The sequence below is a fragment of the Chiloscyllium plagiosum genome, unplaced genomic scaffold (genome assembly GCF_037043375.1).
Source record: "Chiloscyllium plagiosum isolate Xiang-an unplaced genomic scaffold, Cpla_swu_hap1 HiC_scaffold_19, whole genome shotgun sequence".
Taxonomy (NCBI): domain Eukaryota; kingdom Metazoa; phylum Chordata; class Chondrichthyes; order Orectolobiformes; family Hemiscylliidae; genus Chiloscyllium; species Chiloscyllium plagiosum.
In genome coordinates, this window is record NW_028270157.1 from 41,675,684 (window position 1) to 41,694,763 (window position 19,080).

Here is a 19,080-nt window from a genome sequence, read left to right on the forward strand (position 1 = left end):
ACTCTATGACTCTATGGTCAAGGTTGCTCAGGGTATATTTACCCATTTCACTTTACACTGTAGCCAAATGGAATTGTGGCTTTTAAAAAGGAACTGGATAAGCACCCGAATGGGAAACAATTGCAGGGTTACATGGAAGAATCAGGATGAACAAAATAAATTCTGCACGGGGCCAGCATGGGATCAACAGCACAATAATGTCTTTCTCTACTACAGCTATCCCATAATTCAGAAAGCATGATTGGCACATGTAAGTGCAGAATATTAGAAAGAGTTAATTGTACATCACATTCGGTGGTTAGTTGGTGAAAGAAACCATATGGAATTTATCAAAGTCCAGGTTTGCTATTGGTCTCCATAAAGGACAGATTTCTCAGATGGAAAAATGTGCCGCAGATCTATATAAAACACAGCCAGCCATGTCCTAGACTGAACACCAGCAGAACAATATTGTTTGTTTACACCACTGCAAGCTGTGAAGGGATCCCTGCAGGGTCATGACAAGGAACACCATTAGCTGATTGCAAGCATATTCCACTGGGACTCTCCACAGGAAATCACAACACTGTAAACCTGACTGCATGCTGGGAGCACAAACTGCTTATCAGCTTATCTGCTCTCAAGGCTGATCAAAACAAACTGTAATTTATTTTGAAACTTCCAACATATCATTTGAGAGTCTAACACGTTTCTGTCATGGTGTCCAATTATCTGTGGCTCTGCGTTCAGTGTGAAGGTTGAATAAGGACAGGCCAAACAACAACACATAATAGACTCAAGCTCACAAAGGTTGAGCCCAAAGTGTATTTACTGGCAATCTACAAGCAGCCGATCCTCAGATTACCGTACCATCAATGACACTTCTTTCAGATGCCTTCTTTGTGCTGCTGTTTCTAGTGTCTGGTCTACAACCACTCCCATCATTCACTGCTGCTTTTTGGTATCCATTGTTTCAGAGCTATAAAAAGATGTAAAAAAAGACAGTAAGGAAGGGAAAGGAAAAAGATGAAAAACTATGGCAATTAGGAGGAAGAGGGCTCAGAGGGGTGTCAGAAGTGGGAATCTTTTCTGATGATAGCAGTGTTCAGGAACATTTGCAACTCCTCAGTTCCTGAACCAGTTGATGTCTACATCCAGCAAGACCTGGGTAACATCCACAATTGCATTGATAAGTGACAAGTAGTACACATGTCACAAAGTGCCAGGCAGTGACCATCTGCAACAAAGTGAATCTAATCAGCTCCCCTTAAAGTTCAATGGCATTACCACTGACCAGTAACATAATTGGGCCTGCCATACCTACCAGAGGAAGCCAAAAGTTAGGAGTTCTATGGTGAGTAATGCATTCCATAATACCCAAGGCCATTCACCAATCTACAAAGTTAATGGTTAATAATTAAAAATCACAATGTACTTGCAGAGTTACATCGTACTTTGCTCAAAAACTGCATGAATTCATGTAAGATTCTGTCATCTCACTTTTTAGATTAAAATCAGTCTAAACATTATGGCACACACAGAGAACACAGGGGATAACACCTTCAACATATTGTCTGGCTGACACCAAGTGTTACAGTTAACCTGAGAATGTAACTTTTCAAAAAATGTTTTGTGATTTACACATGAAAGAAGTGAAACTATCATGGTATTCAAACAGATGAAAGACTCAACAAACAATCAAGGTATTTTTCACTGTATAATTTCAGTTACATCACACTGTAAACTTTTGCTATAAATTCTGCGCCTTACAATTGTGTCCTCCACAACCACCACCTCCACAACTAGATGGTCACTGCCTGGCACTTTGTGACATGTGTACTACTTGTCACTTATCAATGCAATTGTGGATGTTACCCAGGTCTTGCTGGATGTAGACATCAACTGGTTCAGGAACTGAGGAGTTGCAAATGTTCCTGAACACTGCTATTCATCAGAAAAGATTCCCACTTCTGACACCCCTCTGAGCCCTCTTCCTCCTAATTGCCATAGTTTTTCATCTTTTTCCTTTCCCTTCCTTACTGTCTTTTTTTACATCTTTTTACAGCTCTGAAACAATAGATACCAAAAAGCAGCAGTGAATGATGGGAGTGTTTGTAGACCAGACACTAGAAACAGCAACACAAATTAAGGCATCCGAAAGCTAGTGCTTCCAATTAAACCTGTTGGACTATAACCTGGTGTTGTGTGATTTTTAACTTTGTACACCCCAGTCCAAACACCGGCATCTCCAAATCATGGTTAATAATTAGATTTAGTTTAGTAATGATCGAGTAATTAAAGCACTTTAATCAATTAACCTTAAATTAACCTCTACTTAAACTTAATCAATGTAGGATACCAGTATCACATAACCAACTCTTTGTGGTTGCCAAGTGAGGCTCAAAGTTACACTTTGCTGTTTATTACAGAGCGGTGTTATGAAATCTACCAAGGTTGAAAAAGCAAGTTCCAAAACACTAAACTCTGGTAACATTAAACATTTTTATCAAATGTCTCCCTTCATTGTTTTGTAAGGTGAAAAAATAACAAGACAAAAGTGCACTCACTGAATGGCAGGATACTAGGAAGCTCAAGAGGAACAGAGGGATCTTGGGGTATTTGTCCACAGATTCCTGAAAGGAGCAGGACAGTTAACAGCGCAGTTAAGCGGGTATATAGGATACTTCCCTTAATCAGTTCAGGCATGGATTATAAGCACAGGGATGTTATGTTGGAGCTGTACGGTACATTGGTTAGTACACAGCTGGAGTACTATGTGTAGTTCTGGTTGCCATACAGGAAAGACGCAATTGCACTGGAGGGATTGCAGAGAAGCTTCACCAGGATTTCAGTGATGAAGACAGCCTGCCCAAGCTTGGGTTGCTTTCTGTGGAGCAACGAAGGTTGAGAAGAGACCTGATAGATGTATGTAAGGGGGCATGGATGGGTGGATAAAAAGCAGCTGTTTGCCTAAATTGAAGGGTAAATAACAAAGGAACATACTTAAAGGTGAAAGGCAGGAGGTTTGGAGGGGATTTGAGGAAAAGTAATTTCACCCAAAGGATGGTGCGGGTCTGGAATGTACTATCTGGGTGGGTAGTTAGGTGGGTAAGCTCCCGACCTTTAAAAGGTATTTGCATGAGCACATGAAATGTCATAACATTCAAGGCTATGGGAACATGTGCTGGAAAGTGTAGAGTAGATTTATGCAATTTGGCAGTACAGACGCGATTGGCCAAAGGCCCTCTTCTGTACTGTATGATGTATACTGTAAGATTCTAGCAATCTTAAGTGTAGTTTGTGAGGTCTATTGTGTGTAGAATAACAGTAGTGAATTATCAGCCTCAACCTGTGGATAAAATTAATTTAGTTTTTAATTTGTAATATCTTGACGTAAAGCAAGATTACCTTTTAGAAGTTGTGATTAGATTAGATTCTCTACAGTGTGGAAACAGGTCCTTCAGCCCAACAAGTCCACACAGACCCTCCAAAGAATAACCCACCCCCCTCTGACTAATGCACCTAACACTATGAGCAATTTTGCATGACTAGTTCACCTGACCTGCACATCTTTGGACTGTGGGTGGAAACAAGAGCACCCAGAGGGTGCACACGCAGACACAGGGAAAATGTGCAAACTCCACACAGACAGTCACCCAAGGCTGGAACTGAACCTGGATCCCTAGCCGCAGAGCTAACCACCAAGCCACTGTGTGAATATAGAAATGTATTATTTCATATACACTTGATATTTTTAAGTATGACCTACTCTGTAATTTCTATATTAGTTTAAGGTTGTGTACAACTAAAGTAAATTTGTTTCAAGTACCAACAACTATTATTGAAAAAGCATTAATAAGCACCTACCTTAATGACAGTTCTAGCCACACTACTGATAGTCGACTTGGAGCAAGCTATCAATTAAAAAGATATAATCTTATTATACGATATTTGTTATTGATTGTATTTTTCAATAATTTTATATGTTTGTAAAGTTAAAAAATTTGCTAATAAATATATTTACAAAAAAAAATATGACCGCACATACCCCATTAACCCAAACAAAAAGCAAATTAAATATCATAATATCCATAATATCAGCAGAAAGTTATAAAATTTCATAACAGAACAAACTATAATGAGCGGTCAGTTCCCACAAGTAACTGAAAGCTTAGGGAAACAGTTACACGGGAAATGATATCAATTAATGACCATCTATAAGTAGCAAATTGTAAATTAACCACATATCACATTAATTAATTTTAAAGTAACCTGACTACACTTATACCAATAAGAATGCAATATTGTCACTGCTTATACAGGTATTGTGGCTTTTGTGGTACAGAGGTAGTGTCCATACCTTTGGGCCACCCACTGCAGAAATGTGTCACAACATCTCTATGATACACAACCTGAAGCAGATGGGACTTGAATGCAGCCTCTGCAGTGCAGAGGTAGGGACGATACCACTATGTAACAAGAGCCCACACAATATCTCTGAGCAGGTGGATTAAAATACCCTGCACATGGTTTTAACTTGTAAAGCATTGTTAGGCATGACCTTTCAGTGGCCAAAGTGCTCATCAAGTTGAAACTGAAGACAAAAGCCTGCTCTCCAGCCAAAGCAGAACACCGCAGAAGAGACGTAGGGAGAAAGAAACCCAAGTGTTGCCTGCTCCCCCCTAGGCTGAGTCAAGAAGCAAGACCCACTATGAGCCAGTAAAGTCACAGCCTGATGTTGTATTATCCTTGCCACTTAATAAACATTTCCTGAGTTACATCTCCAGATTGTCTCCACATGTGTGAAAAGTTAAAATGTCAAATGAACAAATGAATCTGTTTGTGCAGACTCATGGAATTTGAGTTTAAATTATACCAGGCACAAGTCAGGAGGTTGATAGGATTCTCTCCACTAGCCTAGATGAGTGCTGTTCCAAAATCATACTTAAACTCTTATACCATTCAGGACAAAGCAGCCTACTGAATCCGCACTTCCACTACCACCACCGGCAGATAGTGGCAGTCAGTGTTTAATGCATACAAGGTTCACCACAGCACTTTATGATGATTTCTTTGACAGCACCTTTAAAACTGCAACCTCTACCATTTAAAATACCAAACGCAACAAATTCATGGGAATGTCTTCACCAGCAATTTCCCTCCAAGTCCCCTTCTCCCATCCTGATGTGGAACTATATCATTATTCTTTCACTATTATTGGATCAAAACCCAAGTATTCTCACCCTAACAGTACTGTGGTTGCCTATGGATTACAGCATTTGAAGATGGTTCACCACCACCTACCCAAGGCCAACTAGGAATGGCCAATAAATGTTGTCCCTGCCAGAACTTTTACATCCAAGAATGTAGTTTAAAAGAAATTGAACTGATTCACTGCTCCAAATAGGTGTACAGCCCTGGCCTAGGCTATGGATTGTAAATGAACGATGGCAAAATTACACTGTAATGTTCCTCCCTGAAGTTAGAAAATGATAATCATTGCATCTGCTGCATTATCCTGATCCTACTTATTAATCCTATAGTGAATCACTGCTGACCATCCATCATTTTTCTGATCTATCTCCTCTCTCTCTGATGGCTTCAGCTAGATAATTGAATTCATGCAGGTTAAGACATGCTTTCACAAGTTTACTCTGACAAAAGAATCAAAAATCTTAAAATCAAGTAGACCTATGAATGAAAAGCATATTTAAACAATGGCAGTTATTAATTGCATCTAATAGCTTGTTGTACAAAGCCAAAGGACTATATTCTTTTTAAAAATTGCTATATTTTCAGGAGTAAAAATAGTAGTTGTAAGAATGGGTCTAAACTGAGAAGCTGATATATTCCATGGGAACAAATGGTTCCTTGACTGATGAAGTGGGTATGACACATCTCCATGTTCTCATATTGAAATTTCAAGCTAAATTTATATTCTGGTTGTTTGCTTGTTTACCTTTCTGGAAGTATACTCTCAAGGCGTATTGATACTGAAGCTCCATTCAGAACATAATCCAGTATCCTGGAGAGGTGAGATTGTAGGTACTGTGGTGAAGTAGCAAAATTGAATGGTTAATTACTTTTCTTTTATCCCATCTTTCTTACATTCTAAACGTTCTCTCCTCGTTTGCCTTTCTGTGTGTTGCTGTACTTGGTTCTTTTTGTATTCTGCCTTCATTTTTGATTTCTTCTTCACTATCACTACTGGCTTTTTGCAGTTACTATGTCTATCTGTTTTACTTTGAAACCTCAGTCTCTCTACACCGAGGCTCTTTCTATTATGTGTCTTTATTTTCCTTGCTATTGCAAATTTTCTCTCCAAATTTGTTGTTCTGTTCGCTTCTCTTTGTATCTTTACATGTCACTCATTTTCATTCTTTGCTTCTCACAGTATTCGTGAATTAATTTACATATACTTGTTATTGCATATTTCCCTATCCTTTATCTAGACAGTTCTTATTTTACATTCAGGAAAAGCATGGGTTAAATATTGGCTAAAGTTCCTTTCACATGATCTCATTAAACATTATTATGACAATTTAGTCACTTGCATTATTCAGAATGTAAAGAGATCACATGGTGCATTGTAAATTACATTTCAAATCATCATGAATGGGGGATTGCATTACAGACAAAGGAAACCAACAGAGATAAAAGAAAGTAATTAGCATAACACAAGGCAAGAATAGAAAGCCATGACTATTCACTACTATAAAAGGATTTACTCCAGTTAAAGAATTCATAATTTAATGAGACTGGCAAGAGATCACGAAAAACAAAAAAAAAATTGGGATTTCAGAGATAACAGAAACAATAAAAAAATTCACAAGTAGCACATAGATGTAAAACATTAAAAAAATTAAATTCTATTTCCAGAAGAACAAATAATAAAAAAATTGTCAATAAGTATAGTGCGAACAATTGAGCTCCGTGGTGGCGGAGCTGAGTTTGGACTGGTGATGTTTTAGGATGGTGCTGGAGAATGGTGACATTATGCAACACTTTTCACTGTATTTTGTAACAAAACACACATGACAATAAATACATAAATTAAAATAAGTAATTTACTGTAGAAAAGATTTATTAATATGTTGTAGTTAATACATCCCATTGCCACATTTAACAAAGAGATAGGACTGGGAAATATCTGGGACAAGATTAAACTAAAATAATGTATTAATTTTATTTATTAGAGTGACAGTGACCTATGTCAATAACACAAAATGGGACAAGCAATCCAATGCAAAACTGGCGACTAATTCCTTATTAAGCACATTGTAGTACTGCTGAAATATTGCACTATTTTTGCTTCCTAAAGCCTTATTAATTCAGCAAAGTTTTGGATATTTTATATAAAAAACACAGTTAAGTTTTTATCAAAAGCATATTTTGGTGACATGCCATATTCATTGGTACAGAGTTTATGCTGGGAAATGAAATATGTCCAATTTTAAATTGAATACGAGGGCTAGCTCTGCCACATCACTCTAGTTTAGATGCAAGATAAGGTTTCCTTGACACTGCTCCCTGAAGTGCTCGCAAGGCATGAATTGTATGGGTTAAGTTGCAAGATAAAACTCCATATGAACTGAGAGTACTTGCTAGAATGATGGTGAAGAAGTTTTATTCATTGTTGAATTCAGGCCACACTTGATCTGGGAATGTTGAGAAATCTATAGTTGCCACCAAAAGCCTCTTGAAAACTCATTAATAAATCTCAACATTAGTCCTGGGTCAAGTGTAATAGAACCGAATAGGTTACTGCAAGTTCAGCGAGAAGGTGAGGGTGTAGTTCTCTTTTTCTGTTCATCTCCAGGATACAAGGAGTTGAAAACCTATATTAGAGAGCTGAGTTTGAAATAAAATCTCAGAGTGACATCACAGGAGCACTGGAAACATATTCACCTCTAGTCTTTAGTTCATAGTAAATAGTGCAAGTAAGCCTAAGTTATGGCAGGGCAGCTTGGCCTTGTGGAGTGCTTATTGTATGGCATTTAGGAAATTGCAGACACTTCATGTGATCGAGATGAAGACATGTGCAGTATTTGTCACTGGCTGCAGAAACCTGAGCTCCAGAGTTTGGAACTCAAGCAGCAGCTGGACTCACTATGCTGTATTTGTAAACCTGAAAACGATGTGGACAGCAAATTGAGAGAGGCGGTCACACCGCAGGTCAGGGGCATGGAAGCAGTTAGGGAATGGGTGCAAGCCGGGAGAACCAGGCAGGTACCGTTGGAGTTCCCTGAGGTCCCATTGAAGAATCACTTTACCTTTCTGGATACCGGTGAGGGCAATGATTCCTCAGAGGCATGTAGATGGACAAGATGCACAGGAGGGAAGGAAGAAGATTGGAATAGCAGCAGTGACAGGGGATTCATTCCTTAAGAAAACAGACAGACATTTTTGTGGTAGTACAAGTGAATCCAAGATGGAATGCTGCTTCGCTGGTGTCAAACTAAGGATGCCACAGATTGGCTGCAGGATATTCTTCTCAGAGAAGGTGATCAGCCAGAGGAAAGAGGATATAGTACTGCAGTCAGAATTTGGGGAGCTAAAATTAGCAAGCACAACCTCAAAGGTAGGAATCTCTAGGTTACTCCCAGCACCTCATGTAAGTGGGTTCAGAAAATAAAGCAGATGATGTGTGTCTGGAAAGGTAGTGCAGGAGGGAGGGCTTCAAATTCCTGATATTTTGAGACTGGTTCTGGGGGAGATGGCACCTGTACAAGATGGATAAATTGCATCTAAAACTATACATTTCTTCCTGATTTCAACTCCACCTATTAACGTACATTTCTCCACTTAGTGCTAGCTGTCTCTCACAGTATTTTAAGCACAATGGTATCATAAAGTTTGGGAGTGTGGGAACCAGGCAGAACATTAGAGACTGACATCATTGTGCTTAAAATACTGCGAGTGACAGCTAGCACTAAGTGGAGAAATGTAAGTTAATAGGTGGAGTTGAAGTCGGGAAGAAATGCATACATTCTAAGTCAAGGTTACACTGCATGTATGTGATGCATGGAGTATAGTACAAAGATTGGTGAGTTCAGGGCACAAATTGCCAAGTGGAATTGTAATATTGTGACAATTGTAATATTCTTCTAGCTGACGAAAGAGCACCACCAGCTGTTAAATATTCCTGGTTACAAGATATTCAGGAAAGTAAGAAAGAAAGGAGGAGGAGGGGTGGTGGTCTTTATTAAGGAGAGCATATAATTACCAAAATATAGATGAATAGAGTTAAAGGCAGCGAGGGACCAGTATTCTTAAACTTTGTTCAGGAAAATTTTCTATGTATGTGCCCAGTACAATAAAAACAGGTGCATTGCCAGATTCAGTTCTTGATCATAAACCAGCCAAAATAGATCAAGTTCTAGTGCAAGCACATTTTGGGGACAGTGGTCATTGCATCATTAGGTTTTGGATACAGTGGCAAATACAGTGGATAATACAGAGTAAGATTAATTACCCGGGGTAGAGTTTATTTCAGTGGGGCAAGAATGGAGCTGAACTGGCTTGACTGGAAATAAAGGTTAAAAAGGAAAACAGTCCTGAACAATGGATTACTACTATTAAAGAGGAAATGGTTCTGATATAGTTAAGGTATATTCACTCAAAATGGAAAAGTAGAGCAAAGAAACCCAGAGATGGAAATTAAGACAAAGAGGAAAAGATGGACTTATGATAAATGTCAAAATACAATTGGGAGCAAGATGATAGAAATTAGTTAGACGGGAGTTGTAAAAGTAAATATGAGACGCAAAGCAGGATATAAAAGGCTGGCAGCTAAGACAAAGAAGGATCTCAATGTCTTCTATAGGGTCACAATAATAAAAAGGTGATAAAAGGAACCAATTATGGGTCAAAAAAGGGATTTACATATAGGGACTAAGGGCATTAAGTGAACATTTTGCATCTGTTTTTACCAAGGAAGCAAGGAAATCCTTCTTTGTCATACAGGCCATAGTGACAGAAGACGAAATTCAGTCACTAGATAGGTTCAAATTAATAGGGAGGAGATATTGAAGAAGCTATTGATATTTTGAACTGACAAGGAAACATTGTAAGGGAAACATATGAACTCTGTATTGGATAGGTTTAACACAAAGTAGGCGTTTTCAACACATCCCCCACTACTGCTGCCTACATAACTAGTATAATCCCAACTGGTTATTTCTCCAAGACATCAAATACGTGAACGGAAGGAAGGCACCGAGATCAAAAACGTCTTACCATGATTCTAATCCATTGCACCTAACCATGACGGCGAAGCTGTTTGCCCGCCTGTTTTGACTAACATTCAATGGGTGGATCTTGTTTGCATGATTTTGTGTCCTATTCGAAAACTGACTGCTGGGTGGTCCAGAGAAACCCACCGCCGGCACTGTGCACCGCCGGCCTCGTGGTCATAATTGCTTCCTTGGATCCCATCGTCAGCCTGTTTTGACCCATCACAGGAACAGGAATCATGTTTGCGCGTAGATTCGTAACCTCAGTGAACCGTACTACCTAATCCAGATGTCTGACAGTGCTTCATATATAACTGTCAGCAAGCAGCCTAGTAAATTACAGAGCAGGATCTATTCGAGGAGTTCAGGTGTTTTACACTTAGGAACCACCATTAAAGACCTTTGCTACCTGAAAGGGAAGGCTGCTGTGAGATGACTGGAAAATGGAGAATGTAACGATAATATTCAGAGATAGCTAGTGGGTTGCATCCAGAGTTAGGATTAGTCTTGATTCAAGCTTTTTTAAAAAAAACTCTGTTGAGTTCGAAGAATTGCATCACAGATGAATAAATGATGTCCTTTCATAAGTCTAAAAAAATGGTAAGTTTCTTCTGAACTGGAATGAGTGAAACCTTAATTGATATGAGGTTTCACAGAATATTCGGGATTGGTTCCAGTGGTTTAGTATCACCCAAGTATTTCTAATTGGACGTCACCCCAATGTCCAGTCATAAAGAAGTTATTTCATATCAGGCAGTCCAGGTTTTAAAGGGTCAGGGAGATCTGAAATATACTTCTTTTAAAAAATAGAAACTGGAGTGGATTAGGCAAGAATTGTTCTGAGGCTGACCCTGCGGGGTTAACGCCGTTTGATGAGGTTTGAGGATTGAGCGATGAAGTGACAGCACTTTGTGAGGAAGGACCAGAGGAGGAAGACAGTGCCGCAGCATCTAACCAGCGAGGAGCAGCTCCGAGTGGCCAAGGTCAGGCTGCGGCTCAGGAAACGCCTGAGCCAGGAGACCGCGCTGTAGCACACCGCCAGGATGGAGCAGCCCCGCAGACAGCAGCCACAGCCGCTGCGGACCTTGTGCCAACAGCGCGCCAGGGGCTCCAGGCACAAGCTGACCAGGTTCAGGCTCAGTTTGCTGGCGCCTTCTCCGCACGAAGCCACCGAGTGCCAGAAATCCGAGGAGGAGGGACGGCGGTACCTCCCGGTCACGGAATGCCCGCAGGACCGTAGGAATTGGCAGCAGCGCCCCAGCAAGTTGTACAGGCTGGCCAGGGGGTTCCGATCGCCCGTCAGAGTCTGCCAGTCGCTTAGGAAGGTTTTGAAACAGCGTTTGAGGCAGCGGTAAAACAGGATGTTGGGGGGGACTCGGTCTCCCACATAGGACCTCCAGCTCCTCCGCATGGAATCACACTCACTCAGCAGCCATTCATTGTCACATGTGAAGTTACAGCGAAAAAGCAGCAAGTAGCAGGCCCGTGACAGGTAACCCCAGCCCCATTTGAAGGGTTTCAGCAAACAACTCCAGCCACTTTTGAGGTAATCCCAGGACCAGTTCACCCAGTCCTGCTCTTGCTCCTCAATGGGGCTTTCGCCTGTTGTTTTTTGTTGGGGCGCTGGGCATATGCACTCTTCACCAGTGGCGAGTAATGTTCCTTGTGGTTCCTCCATGGTGCTGGGCTGCAGTTCCCCTCACTTTTGTTTGGAATCACTTTGCTTGTTGGACAGAGTAATGTGCCCACTTTGTCTTCGCAAAATCACTCCATTGTTGGGCAATGGCAAACTGATTCTTATTTCCCGCCTGTGGCCGGTTCATAAACATTTCACAGCCCCTTCTTAAGCACCGGGTTCGTTTCAAGATGTGAGAGCCCAAGACAAGTCACTCCAATAGTGAAACAGTGCAGAGCACAATAGACAGACGTGCATTTCCAGCAGCAACTTGCTCTCTGACTCATATGAACAAGTGAAAATTACAAAGAATTCTGCTAGCGCCGAAGACTAGCCAACAACGTTATAGAACATTCTATTGTCATGACAACATTTGTTGCATCGGTGTTTCTGTTAGAATACCGAACTATGGCTTCTTACACCAATAATATAATGCCCGAATGTGAATGCAGAATTGCTGGACTAAAGCTTACAAAAAAAACCATAGAGAGGCTAAAAGATAGGAATTAACACGGAAACAGGTGATGCATTGCTTAATTGTCCAAAAAGAACTGGATAAATAACTAGTTGGGAATAAGCCAGAAAATTGTGGAATATACACAGAAAATAAGAGAAGACATGTTAAGGTATGCTGGAGAAATGGTGCACAGGGGGTGGTTTCAGTTTCCTGAGACATTCGGATCAGTTCTGAGGGAAACGGGGCCTGTATAAGATGTTTGGGTTTCGCTTTAACGTGGCTGGATCCAGTGACCACAGGAAAGTTTAGTAACTGTTATGAGGAAATAGTTACTGGCAAGGACAGAGGTACTGGATGAAGCATTGGAAAGGAAATGTGAGGTGCACAGAGAATTGGAAAGGAAAACAATATTGGAAGAAATGGTTTAGAAACAAAACTCTTTACGCAGTGGAGAAACAGAAATAAGAAACAGAAGCCAGTGGCTAGAGACATTCAGAAACAGCTGATTCCCTTTTGTCCAAAATCCAATCTTTTCAGTCCTAGCCAGTGCAAGGAGCTCTCGACTTCAGAACAAAGTCAGTTGTTCAAAATACCTGTGCCCAGATCATTAGCTTTGAGCATTATCAGAAGCAGGATTGGTGCAATGAAAACGATTCAGAAATATATGGCCACCTGGAACAAAAATCAGCAGCTTTTGTTGCTGCCAGACTACCCAGGACTACAATTCAGAAGGTAGCATTCCAACCATTGTAGACTGAAGCCAAAGGCAAAACTGCAGCATTGAAGACAAATGATGGAAGACAAAGCCCAAGGAATCAAACAGAATGCTGACCATCATGACACAGAGGTTTTTGAATCCACCAGCGCAATCTATAGATTAAAGTCAATCAGACAATATTCCCTTCACTCACAAATTTGTTTCTGTTTTCTTAAGAATGTCAGCACTGGGAAAAAATATTTCAAACACTCCTAAACAGTGAAATCCACTGTGGCAGCTGATTCTCTCTAGGCTATCCCCAGCATCCTTTGCTACAATCCCTTGATCGACCATCATTGATGGAACAGCTGCAACATGCAATCAAACAGATGAGAAACAATAAAGCTCGCGGGCCTGATGATGTGCAGCTGAGGTCTCCAAAGCTTTTGCTCACAACACGACTCCATCACTTCACTTACAGAGTTGGGAGAAATAATTCATTTGTTTCCTTCTCTGCTGACTTCAGGAAGGCAGCAGTTACAACTCAAGATGAATCATGCTGTAGAAACTATTAAGGTACTTCCCTGTTGTCTCTATAGCAGAGAAAATCCTGGGAAGCAATCTTCTGAATTGCTAACATCCTGTGGATGAGGAAATCCTGCCAAAGCACCAGGATTATGGCATTGAGTGTTTGACAACAAAGACTTATACAGGTCAACAGGCATCATAATGTACAAAGCAGCTACCGTCACCATACTTCTGTACAGCAGTGAGAACATATCTGTGTACCAGCAATAGATAAAAGTGCTAGAGAAATTTGATCGATAACACTTCTGCCACATTCTCCTAATTCAATAGGAGGAATGTCAAACAAAATGTAGTGTCCTTTTTCAAGCTGCTTTCGAAACAATAGGAAAAAAAACCCTTCAAAATTAACTTCACTGGATTGGAAACTGTGTCCCAATAGTTGCAAAGCATTTGTCGGTCAGGCCATGTTTTCATAAACCACCAGCAGTGCTCAGGGGCACAAAAACTCACTACAGGGACACACTGAAGCTTATGTTAAAGCAACATCGACATAAATTACTGGTTACCAGTCAATCAAATGGTGATAACATTGTCAATATGGATCTAAGCTACATGATGAGACAGAAACCAAGCAGCTTTTTTAGTGGATAGAGTTTATTAACTAATGCCCACCAACAAATCATCTGTATCACTTATTAAAAAAAAAGTTCCAAGCACTGCTGAAATTCTGAAGGGAGAATATAGAGAGTTAGGCAGGAATTTAAAAAGGAGGTCCTTGAGAGTAGTAATATCTGAATTACTCCTGGTGCTATGAGCTAGTGAGGGTAGGAATAGGAGGACAGAGCAAATGAATGCATGGCTGAGGAGCTGGTGTATGGGAGAAGGATTCTCATTTTTGGATCATTGGAATCTCTTCTGGGGTAGAAGTGACCTGTACAAGAAGGACCGACTGCAGCTGAATTGGAAGGGGACTAACACACTGGCAGGGAGATTTGCTAGAGCTGCTCAGGAGGATTTAAACTAGTAAGGTGGGGGGGGGGGGGGGGAGGGTGGGGGGGAGGTGGCGGTTGGAGTGGGACCCAGGGAGATAGTGAAGAAAGATATCAATCTGAGACTGGTACAGTTGAGAAAAGAAGTGAGTCGAACAGTCAGGGCAGGCAGGGACAAAGCAGAGAACAAGGTAGGACTGATAAATTAAACTGCATTTGCTTCAATGCAAGAGGCCTAATAGGAAAGGCAGATGAACCCAGGGCATAGATAGGAACATGGGATTGGGATAACATAGCAATTACAGAATCATGGCTCAGGGGTGGACAGGACGGGCAGCTTAATGTTCCAGGATACAAATGCTACAGGAAGGACAGAAAGGGAGGCAAGAGAGGAGGGGGAGTGGGATTTTTGATAAGGGATAGTGTTACAGCTGTATTGAGGGTGGATATTCCCAGAAATACATCCAGGGAAGTTATTTGGGTGGAACTGAGAAATAATAAAGGGATGGTCACCTTTTGGGATTGTATTATAGACCCCCTTAATAGTCAGGGGGAAATTGAGGAACAAATTTGTCAGGAGATTTCAGTTATCTGTAAGAATTATAGGGTGGCTATGGTAGGGAATTTTAACTTTCCAAACATAGATTGGTACTGCATAGTGTTAAAGGTTTAGATGGAGAGGAATTTGTTAAGCGTGTACAAGAAAATTTTCTGAGTCAGAATGTGGATGTATCTACTAGAGAAGCTGCAAAACTTGATCTACTCTTGGGAAATAAGGCAGGGCAGGTGACTGAGGTGTCAGTGGGGGAGCACTTTGGGGCCAGCAACAATAATTCTATTCGTTTTAAAATAGTGATGGAAAGGGATAGACCAGATCTAAAAGTTGAAGTTCTAAATTGGAGAAAGGCCAATTTTGACTGTATTAGACAAGAACTTTCAAAAGCTGATTGGGGGCAGATGTTTGCAGGTAAAGGGACGGCTGGAAAATGGGAGGCCTTTAGAAATGAAATAACAAGAGTCCAGAGAAAGTATATTCCTGTTAGGGTGAAAGGAAAGACTGGCTGGTGTAGAGAATGCTGGATGACTGTAGAAATTGAGGATTTGTCAGGTATAGACAGGCTACATCGAGTGAAAAAAGGGGATATGAAATAGCTTTGGCAAATTGGGTTAAGGAGAATCCAAAGGGTTTTTACAAATACATTAAGGACAAAAGGGTAACTAGGGAGAGAATAGGGACCCTCAAATATCAGCAAGGCGGCCTTGGTGCGGAGCCGCAGGAGATGGGGGGAGATACTAAACGAGTAAGTATTTTGCATCAGCATTTACCATGGAGAAGGACATGGAAGATATAGAATGTAGGGAAATAGATGGTGGCATCTTGAAAAAATGTCCGTATTACACAAGAGGAAGTGCTGGATGTCTTGAAATGCATAAAAGTGGATAAATCCCCAGGACCTGATCAAGTCTATCCTAGAACTCTGTGGGAAGCTAGAGAAGTGATTGCTGGGTCTCTTACTGAAATATTTGTATCATCGATAGTCACCGGTGAGGTGCCCGAAGACTGGAGATTGGCTAACGTGGTGCCACTATTTAAGAAGGGTGGTAAGGCCAAGCCAGGGAACTATAGACCTGTGAACCTGATGGTGGTGGTGGGCAAGTTGTTGGAGGGAATCCTGAGGGACAGAATGTACATGTATTTGGAAAATACATGTATTCTCAAATCTCGCTGTATTTGGAAAGGCAAGGTCTGATTACAGATAGTCAACATGGTTTTGAACATGGGAAATTGTCTGATGAACTGACTGAGTTTTTTGAAGAAGCAACAAAGAGGATTGATGAGGGCAGAGTGGTACACGTGATCTATGTGGACTTCTGTAAGGCATTCGATAAGGTTCCCCATGGGAGACTGGTTAGCAAGGTTAGATATCATGGAATACAGGGAGAACTAGCAATCTGGATACAAAACTGGCTCGAAGGTAGAAGAGAAAGGTGGTGGTGGAGGGTTGTTTTTCAGACTGGAGGCCTGCAACCAGTGGAGTGCCACAAGGATTGGTGCTGGGTCAACTACTTTTCGTCATTTATATAAATGATTTGGATGTGAGCATAAGAGTAAGTTTGCAGATGACACCAAAGTGTAAGAGTAAGTTAGTAAGTTTGCAGATGACACCAAAATTAGAGGTGTAGTGGACAGTGAAGAAGGTTACCTCAGATTACAATGGGATCTTAATCAGATGGACCAATGGGCTGAGGAGTGACAGATGAAGTTTAATTTAGATCGATGAGAGGTGCTGCATTTTGGGAAAGCAAATCTTAGCAGGACTTATAAACCTAATGGTAAGGTCCTAGGGAGTGTTGCTGAACAAAGAGACCTTGGAGTGCAGGTTCATAACTCCTTAAAAGTGGAGTCGCAGGTAGATAGGATAGTGAAGAAACCATTTGGTATGCTTTCCTTTATTGGTCAGAGTACTGAGTACAGGAGTTGGGAGATCATGTTGCGGCTGTACAGGACATTGGTTAGGCTGCTTTTGGGGAATATTATATGCAATTCTGGCCTCCTTCCTGTCAGAAGAATGTTTTGAATCTTGAAAGGGTTCAGAAAATATTGACAAGGATGTTGCCAGGGTTGGAGGATTTGAGCTATAGGGAGAGGTTGAATAGGCTGGGGCTGTTTTCACTCGAACACTGGAGACTGAGGGATGACCTTATAGAGGTTTATAAAATCATGAAGGGCATGAATAGGATAAATAGACAAAGTCTTTGGGGTAGGGAAGTCCAGAACTAGAGGGCATAGGCTTAGGGTGAGAGGGGAAAGTTATAAAAGAGACCTAAGGGGCAACTTTTTTCACACAATGGGTGGTGCATGAATGGAATGAGCTGCGAGAGGTAGTGGTGGAGGCTAGTACAATTGGAACAGTTAAAAGGCATTTGGATGGGTATATGAATAAGAAGGGTTTGGAGGGATATGGGCCGGATGCTGGCAGGTGGGACTAGATTAGGTTGGGATATCTGGTTGGCATGGACGAGTTGGACCAAACGGTCTGTTTCCGTGCTGTACATCTCTAAGATTTTATGACAGTGCCCACCAGGAACAGTGCAACAACAACATAATTGACAGAGGGTGAAAAGAAAGGGAGGGAACTAAATACAATTGGAGTTGGAAGAAACTACTCAGTCTTAGATATTTTCTAATCAACCTGTTCAGAAATGTTATGACACAGTACTGGAGTAGGTGGGCCTGGTTCTGAGGGAGGGACACTACCTCTGCACCACAAGATCCTGAGTAGTACACAGTCTTATCTTTTAATTATATCTGACAGTGTTATTACACACAAGTGAACAGCTTTTCACCAACAACAAATCACCCGTGGTAGTTTTCATCTGTTTTTCACCAGCAATAAATCAACCATGTTTCCAATTAGTCAATTTATGTGAAAAGCCAGTAAAGGGCAATGCAATAATACCAAAGGAGGGAGAGAAGATTGGAATTACATCACAATGGAGTTGAAAGGGGAGGTAAAGTACTCTACCTGCTGTGGTACCCTCCTTTCTCTAAAAGCATCAAGATTATTGGTGACATGTGGGGTTCCTTTCAAAGGATACCTGGGCTTGAATCTAGTCATGGAAGTGCAGACAGCCAGCAACTCTAACACTGATCACTGCCCCCATCTTGGATCTGTTAATGGCCAATGTGGCCAGCCCAGGTGCAGAGACATGGGGACGTCCTCTTATTTGCCCATGCCCTCCTCACTGGATACCAAAGATCAGGAGCATGAGGCTAAAGTGCAACCAAAAGTACAACAAAAGAATTTTCGAGTGATTAAAAAGGGGTGCAATTGCCCACAACCAATATTATAGTTTTATCCACATACCAGTCCCTCCCTTTGTTCCTCCCTGATATCTACCCAGTTAATTAATTAATTAATCATTTAGCCCCAATCCCTGCTTAACTACCTGATACCCATTTTTAAAATAAAACATTTGAACACAAACACAATGCTTGAACAAAACTGATGAAAATTAAACAAAATAGTATTTTTTCTTATTCTATATATTAACTTAACAATTAATAATAAAATTATTTTTTCTGAAATTCCGTATGACACAGCCAACCTTCTATATTCACTGTTTCTTCTTTAAACAAAGTAAATTAACCCAAATAAAATTGATATTTATCGTGTTATTGTAACTCGTCATACCATCAGATGCTCCACTTCAAGGATCTCCAATAATTGGAAAAACTGCAACATAGAATTAAAATACAGTATTATTTGGAAATATAGATAATAAGGTAGAGAAAAATAAGGTTTTGATTTTAGTTCTGTGATGGAGACACTTTTTAAAAGAGGTCATTCTTGATCAATGAGTTGCAACATCACTTCTAAGAAAGCACACAACATACTAAATGACTAGATAATCTACCGTGGCAGTTAATCGAACTTTTATGAAATACTGAAAGACAAACCATAATTAAGTTTCAGTTGAGAAGACCAGTTTCATACTAGCAGGAGGGCTATTTAGTT

At 40.7% G+C, this 19,080-nt stretch overlaps 1 long non-coding RNA gene across 1 annotated transcript; it reads right to left on the reverse strand.

Annotated features, from left to right (window-relative positions):
* Positions 1-877: 877 nt before the first annotated feature.
* On the reverse strand, positions 878-18,800 carry LOC122559381 (uncharacterized). The gene is made up of 4 exons (XR_015760344.1): positions 18,757-18,800; positions 5,939-6,027; positions 3,847-3,893; positions 878-958 (listed from the first exon to the last, which is right to left on the reverse strand). It is a non-coding gene; the product is annotated as an uncharacterized LOC122559381 (long non-coding RNA).
* Between the last annotated feature and the right edge of the window lie 280 nt (positions 18,801-19,080).